The sequence below is a fragment of the Bidens hawaiensis genome, unplaced genomic scaffold, assembly GCF_021521415.1.
Source record: "Bidens hawaiensis isolate Kalapana, Puna unplaced genomic scaffold, B.hawaiensis_p1.1 tig00021190_1, whole genome shotgun sequence".
In the NCBI taxonomy this organism is placed as follows: Eukaryota; Viridiplantae; Streptophyta; class Magnoliopsida; order Asterales; family Asteraceae; genus Bidens; species Bidens hawaiensis.
The window spans coordinates 434,934-443,068 of NW_027493279.1; positions in this window are offsets into that span (position 1 = coordinate 434,934).

Below are 8,135 nucleotides of genomic sequence, written 5' to 3' on the forward strand. Positions count from 1 at the left end.
GGATTTGAGTTAACAGTTTCTCGGGTCTATCGTGGACAGAAGTTAGAGGCATGGGTTAAATATTCTAACTTTTTAGCACCCACTTTCTTATTAAAAAAAAGTGATATAAGAAAGTATTAATTAAATAAAAAGAGGGATGACAAAAAATCACGGGAATGTTGTGAAAGTAGCAAAAAGTTTGTAGTTTCCTTGGAATATATATTAAGCCTAAACCCATGTCCATGCCTATTCTGTTTTGCTTCTGACAACAGAATCTTACTTAAATCTTTTTACCTTTTTATACAAAATACACACGCATACCCAGGTATTTTATGTGCTTGCATGTGTTTCTATTAATATACAGTTATTCACAATCAAAAAACCAGCATTGGAGACCAAATATTAAAAAAAAAAATGTTGAAGACAGCCCCATCTGAAGATTACAAGCACAACCCACAATCTCAATCTGAAAATGATACCAAATTCTGTAAATCTATTCAAGTTAGTGAATCTTAGTTCTATAGTTTGATTGATTGATGTGTATTCTTGTTTGAATTAAGAATTTGTTTGTTGCAGGATTTAAAAGATTTGTGTTCACAGCTTCACTATGCTGCAGATTCATATCAATCCACTTTCTTGAATTCTAGCCAGAAGCAACTGTGAGTAGCTACGCTCCATTTTGGCTTTTTCTTTCTTTCTTTTTTTTTTTGGTTCAAACCAGTTAAAGTCAAATCTTAATTTTAGTATAAACTGTTTAAATATAGTTGGTATCAATCAAACCTTTTATCTAGAAGGTTATCAGTACCATTTTGACTTCTTAAAAGTAGAAAACAATTCTACCTTTGTTATAAATACTCTTAATGTATTATTTCTAATAATCCAACAACTTGCAGGGTTTTAAAGAACACGAAGGAGTACATACACAATGCTCTCGTGACGGTCGTGGATCATCTAGGATCGGTCTCTGCTAATCTTGATCACCATTTATCGGATACCGGTTCAATTTATCAAACAGAAGTGAAAATCAATATCATGAATCAAGTGAGTATCATGTTAATCATATTATTTATAGAAACGTCTTTTAATATTTAAATCTGATTAAACTAATTTACCTTTTTAATCTACATAATAGAAATTGTTGACCTGCCAAGACTATTGCCACAAGATTGCTCTAGCCAAAGTTTCTGAAAGGGGAAGTGATCCAATATATAACTCTCGTTACATAAAACCACGTAAGATGTTATCATTTTTTATTATAAGAGTGTAACGAGCCGAGCCCAAGTCGCATAAGCCCAAGTGAACTCGATCTAGACTTGTTTTAACTCTATTTCTAAATCTTAACCAAACTCGGGCTCCGCTTATCTTATTAATTATTTCGTCACATATATTTTCAACTATCTCTATATATATTTATGGTTACAATTCTAACATTTAACATAATATACATTATCTAATTTCTTACTATAGGTATTATGAAAATATGTATTATATTAAATAAAAGCTATTAAAATAATAGGGTTATTCAAGCTCAAGAGTCTACTCAAGCTTGACATATGAAGCTTATACTCGCACTCTAAGCTCGAGCTCTTTAAGCTCTTGGTTCAAGATTTTAGCGAGATAATCTCAAGTAGCTCATAAGCGTCTAACCTCGTTTATGCCCATCTTTTCAAGTTTTCTAATAGCTGTTTTTTGGTACATCTATTTTATATAAAATATACCTGTGGCTGCTCTGTTAGATCCGTAGAAAACATTACTATAGAGGGGAGGAGGGGTAGAGGACGACCGAAATTGACTTGGGATGAGAGGATTAGGCATGATTTGATAGACCTAAACCTCTCCGAGGACATGGTTGAGGATAGGAATTCGTGGAGAAGTAGAATTAAAGTTAAGGATTTTAAGAGAGAATTTAATACCTTAGGGCTTAGACTTAACTTATTTAGGTCACATACCATAATGGTATTTCCCTTACATATATTATTATTATTATTATAATTATTATTAGCTTTTATATAGCTGTTAAACTGTGATCTTATTATTAATATTATTATAATTAGTAGTAGTTTGTATATAACTGTTAAACTTTGATTTCCTTTATTTTGCTTCATACACATGTACTTAGAGCCGAGGGTCTCTCTGGAAGCCACCTCTTTATTCCTTTGGATAGAGGTACGGTGTGCCTACATCCCACCCTCCCCAGACCCTACTTATAGCTTTGCTGTCGGTGGGATTTTACTGGGCATGATTGATTGATTGTTTTATATAAAATCTTTTTGTCTGAATTGATCAGCTGTATCAGATGATTTGAAACTAGAAGAATATGATGAGTTTAAAGTAGATGAAGAAGTCCCACTTTTCTTGTACACGTGTAACAACCATAAGACATCATCGCTACTTAAGGATTTAAAGTCAGTTTTGCCTGTTCGAGATAACTTATCTGTTCAGCCAAGATCTGAATCCTTTCAGCTACAGGTCATTTGTGTTTCCTTAAATTCTTTTAGGATGCTTTGTTTTTTTATCATTAAAATATGCTCATTTAATTTTTTCAGGACACGAGTAAAAGCAGACGAGGTCATTTGTTTATAAAGTCACGGCCAAACAATGAATTGTTGTTGCTAGGGGGAAGTCGAAGAATATGATCAAATTGTTACGAATTTTAGAATAAATGGTAGCAACCTTCTTTAGATTGGGTGTTAATAAATATGCACAATATACGTACGCCGATAATAATGACACTAGCTGTCACACACCGATCAAAGGCGGTAGAACATACTAGGATGCAACGGATTGCTCAAGAACACTATGACACTATTAAAGTGACAATATTTACTCATCTCGTTTATTTTATTTAATAATCACAAATATAACTTATTCAAGACAAAATACAAATAATTACATCAACACTAAATTCATTAAAGTATCATAAATGTATAAACTAAGTGATGAGTCTCCAATCTTCACAAGCAACCTAAAAGTAAATATGTAGCATGCATAAAAATAGATTTGACCAACACGAATGTTAGTGAGCAATACACTAGTTTTTGATATATGTATATAATGAGGCAAAAATCACAATTCACACGTGTAAATAGAATAATGCAACAACCATTGTAAATGTAAAGTAAATAACTGTGGCTCATTTCTATTTGGTAACAACCAAAATACTCGGAGAATGAGACCCTATTCTACTAGCACAAGGTTAAAGTAGTTAGGGATGCGTATGATCATACTTATTGAGGCTCAACAACAACATAAAAATAAACACTCGCGCACGTAATCAATTTGAGACAAACAAAGATCGAGCAAATATTCATATGAACACAAAATGTTGAATTTTGGGTTTAGTAATGGGGTAATAAAACATGTAAGTTTGAATATGGTACGCATGTCACCCCCAAAAGTATAAAGGCGAAACACTAGTACAAAATCGAATTTTAGTGACATACACCCCGTCAGGTCTATGTGACACTTTCGAAGAAATGTGTCACCGTATGTATACTTGAAAATTCCTAGAATGTTTTGGTGACGATTTCAGCGGGCTTGTGTAACTATTGCATAGAGAATCACCACTTTAGTCACACTAAACATAACTTATGTCACAAATATTAGTGACATTTAATCGGAATATGACCAAATGTCACTATTTGGTCACGTTTTTCGTTTGTCACAAATGTAAATTTTTCTTGTGATACCATGTATAAACATATGGTCACATATGGCAATTGTTTGTGTCACTATATAATGGCGCACATTCAGTCACATACAGTTACGTAACTGTGAGTAAATGTACTTTACAATGACAGTAAACATTTGTTTATGTGACGTTAAGTTTATGTTTATTAGACACACTAATTAATTGTGTTACCATATGTAAAGTTTATGGTGACAGTGAAAATTACAGTATGTTACTAACGATAACTAATAGTCATGACAAATGTAACAAACATGTGACTAAAAGTAACATGTTTAAACTAACGAAATAGTTATTGATGTATAAGAAGTTTATGGTGACAGCTCGAATATGGATGTGCGACAAATTATATATTATGGTCATGGTTAATAGAAAAAAAACATGTGACTAGAATTACAATTTGGTGATTGTTCACTTTATTAGATGTGATTAACGGTTAGTACTAAGAAAATGTTAGTGAAGTCTAAGTAGTTTATAGTCACAGTTCATTTAAGTAGGTGTGACTAAAATTTTTAATATTAAGGAAACGTTATTGATCTATAAGTATTTGTTTGTCACATATCCAATTCAGATGTGTGATAAAATATATATTATGGTGATGGTAAATACATACAATTTTTTACTAGAAGTAACATATATAAATTGTTCACTTTGTTAGGCGTGACTAAATGTTCAATAGACAATCATCGTTATTGATGTATAATTACTTTTTGGTCACATCTCCAATTTGGATGTGTGACAAAATATATATTATGGTGATGGTAAATTCATACAATTTGTCACTAGAAGTAAAATATGCTAATTGTTCACTTTGTTAGGTGTGACTAAATGTTCAATAGACAATCATCATTATTGATGTATACTTACTTTTTGGTCACATCTCCAATTTGGATGTGTGACAAATTATATATTATGGTGATGGTAAATGCATACAATATGTGACTGAAAGTAACGTATGTTAATTGTTCAGTTTGTTAGGTGTGACTAAATGTTCATTACTAACGAAATGTTAGTGAAGTGTAAGTACTTTTTAATCAACATGTGACCATTACATTTTTTACATTCTTTAAGGAAACGTTAGTGTTGTCTTAGTAGTTTATAGTCACAGTTACATTCTTTATAAAAGAGTGTGACTAAAGGTGTGTTATGGTCATGTATTTATGTAGCAATGTAACTAATGGTTAAACAATAGTGACTCTAAAAATAATTCCTGTCTTTATAGACCAATATTATCTAGACTATAATTTTTCATTTTATTAGGTGTTTTAAAATATTACTAATTAATTAGGTGTGATTATAGTGACAATTTTAATTTTATTGTGTGACTAAAGACTATATTATGTTTTTCAATGGGCCATTTTCCTTAAAATATGATTAATTGCGCCTTTTTGTTTAAAACATGATAATTTGGGCCAATTTTTGTTCTAAACACGATGATATATAAGCGGTTGTGTATGTAAGCGCCTTTTCGTCATCCCTGTCCCTAGTCAGTTTTCGAAGGAGTTCAAACTCAAGTCGTTGTCCTTCACGTTGATATTCAATAAACAAGGTATTTCATGCTTTACACGTTTGATTTATGAATAACCAGTGTATGCAACCATGCACGATTTCGCCAACCTTTCTATTCACGTTTTGCGTAATGAACGTAGTTAATAAATGAATTAGCGTTATTAATTATACAATCTATTATATGAATCCAGTTTTCATTTTTAAAGTTTGATTAAACTATTTGATATGTATGCATGTACATTTGGATTTACTCTAGAAGAATACATGAATGTTCAACGGCTGGAATTCGATTACACCTTCAAGAGGGTGCATAAGGGTGCGTAAGTTATTTATACTTTAAATTTTGACTACACCTTTTAGTTAAGCGATCAGTTTTATGTTTTACTTTAGTTTTACATATATATATATATATATTTACTATAATTTCAATAAAATATTATTGTATAATAAGTTAATTTATACTTGAAATTTTGTTTCAATATTGCAGAAACTACATGTTGCATTTGTAAACCGATTCGACATCTGTTGGTGCATAAATGTCAGTAGTTCATATGTCTAGTGTCTGTAATCGAGTCTGTAATATTGTTTATGTATTTGTTTGTTTAAAGCGAAGTTGTTGACAAGTTCGCCTAGGCGAACTTGTTAACCGAGCGAAGTTGTTGACAAGTTCGCTTAGGCGAACTTGTTAACCAAGCGAAGTTATGGACAACTTCGCCTGAGGCGAAGTTGTCGTGTATTTATATAGGTTACGGCTTATCGTTTTAAAGTAGTTCAAGCAGTTCGAGTTCGTGTAATTCAGTGAGTCAAGTGACGTGAGGTCGAGAGTCTGTAACTGTGATTATATCACGTGTTGGGTTATTAATATAACGTGTGTTTGTTCGTATCGTATTCGTGTGTTCGTGTGTTTGTGTTCTACATCCGTAACGATCTACACAGGGATTCCGCACCTGTGTGTATCGGGATATCTCGTGTGATCCGTCCAGGGAACCTACAATTGGTATCAGAGCTTTTGCTCGATTGTGTGGTTCGGGATATTCACGCGGGTGTAGAATTCGTCCCGTTTCGACTATTCACGAGACGAGTTTTTGGTGTTTTTGCTCATTCTAGCCTCCTACCAGTGTGTTCAAGCCTTTAAACCGTCAAAAACCTCGTTAAAATTCGATTTTCAGATCTGCAGAAATTTGAGTTCGTCAGGCGAAGTTGCTGTTCATCAGGCGAAGTTGCCGTCAGGATACGTAGGGTTTCGGCGAAGATATAAGGAGAAGCGAAGTTATTTACAACTTCGCCTACCTCCTCAACTTCGCCTAACTCAGCGAAGTTCTCATCAAGTTCGCCTAGGTCAGCGAATTTTTCTTCAAGTTCGCCTACTTTCTAAGTTCGCTTACCCTAAGCGAAGTTATTCTCAACTTCGCCCAGTCACGCGAATTTAAGAAAGATCACGCGAAGTTATTACTTAAGCGAAGTTATCCTTAACTTCGCATACAGTACTGTTCAGAGGAAATTTTTTTAACTTCGCCTACTCAGAATTTTTCGGGTTTCTTAGTCTTCAAGAGGGATGTCGTCGATCAACATTTCGGAGCTTGTAAAGATGGAAGTTGAAGCGGGGTCAGCTACAAAGGCCCCAAGGTTGCTGAAGGGAACCGATTTTGTCACGTGGAAGGATCGGTTCATACAATACGTTAAGTACCAGGATGCGAAAATGTAGGTATGCATCCAAGATGGATATATTCCACCAGTCATGGAGTATGAGGGTCGAGACCAAATCAAGAAATACAGTAAAATGGAAGAGGAGGAGAAAAAGATGTATGAAGCCGAAAGCAAGGCTCATGCTGCAATCACAATGGCTCTTCCACAGGAGATCCTCCATACGTTCAGAAAGTATACATCAGCTAGAGAGCTTTGGGAAGCTCTTGAGAACAGATTTGAAGGGAATGTAGGTATTCGGGCTTCAAAGATAAAGTTGCTCAAAACTCAATTTTCAGTTTTTAAGTACTTGAAGAACGAATCTCTTGATGATATTATCACTCGATATTATCATCTAATGACTGAATTGAGTAACTACTCCATTTCTTACCGAGAAGAAGAGATTGTGGAAAAGCTTCTCGATGCCCTCCCACCAAAATGGGAGATGTATACTGTACTGATGAGGGAAGACAAGGACTTTCCTACTTATGATCTTGAAACCACTGTCAACAAGCTCAGAACTTTTGAGCTTAATATGGTAAGAAAAGAAACATCTATGGATCAGGTTCAAGATCCAGGCATGTACGGTGCTAAAGTAAACTCAAATTCAAGTTCAAAGACTGATTCTGCCGCCTACTACTCGAAGGGCGAGTCGTGTGCCAAGTCTTCACAGGAGGGGCATGTGTCAGTAAACTCAAATGGGGATGTTTGCTTTGTTGCGGGTGGATCAAGTGGTACTCAACAGACAGCAAGCAAGAGTAGTGGATCTTCAAGTTACTCAAGCAATAATTACTCTAAGATGCCAATGAGCGTCAAATCTGCTGAAGTGCAGTTTGGCCTCTATGCTTCGTTTATTGCTTCATATGAAAACTATATTCAAGGAAAGGTTGTTGATCCAGCGATGCTGGATGAAGACTATGACCAGATCGATGCTGATGATCTGGAGGAAATGGATTTACAATGGCAGATGGCCATGATAGTGAGGAGAGTGAAGAAGTTTATGAGAAAGACGGGGAGAAAGTTTGTTGGTGGCAGGCCAGGGTTCGACAAGTCTAAGGTGAGGTGCTATAACTGTCAACAAAACGGGCACTTTGCCAAAGAGTGCAGAAACGAGCGAGTTGAACGTGGTCTAGGCCGGTCTGCACAGCACACTGGGAGTAGTAAAGAAGTCAATGCCATGATGTCCAGAGAAGCAGGTGAATACAACTGGAACCTGCATTCGAATGAATCTAGTGAGCAGGCAAATATGGCTAAGGTTGAGAATGAAGAATGTGAG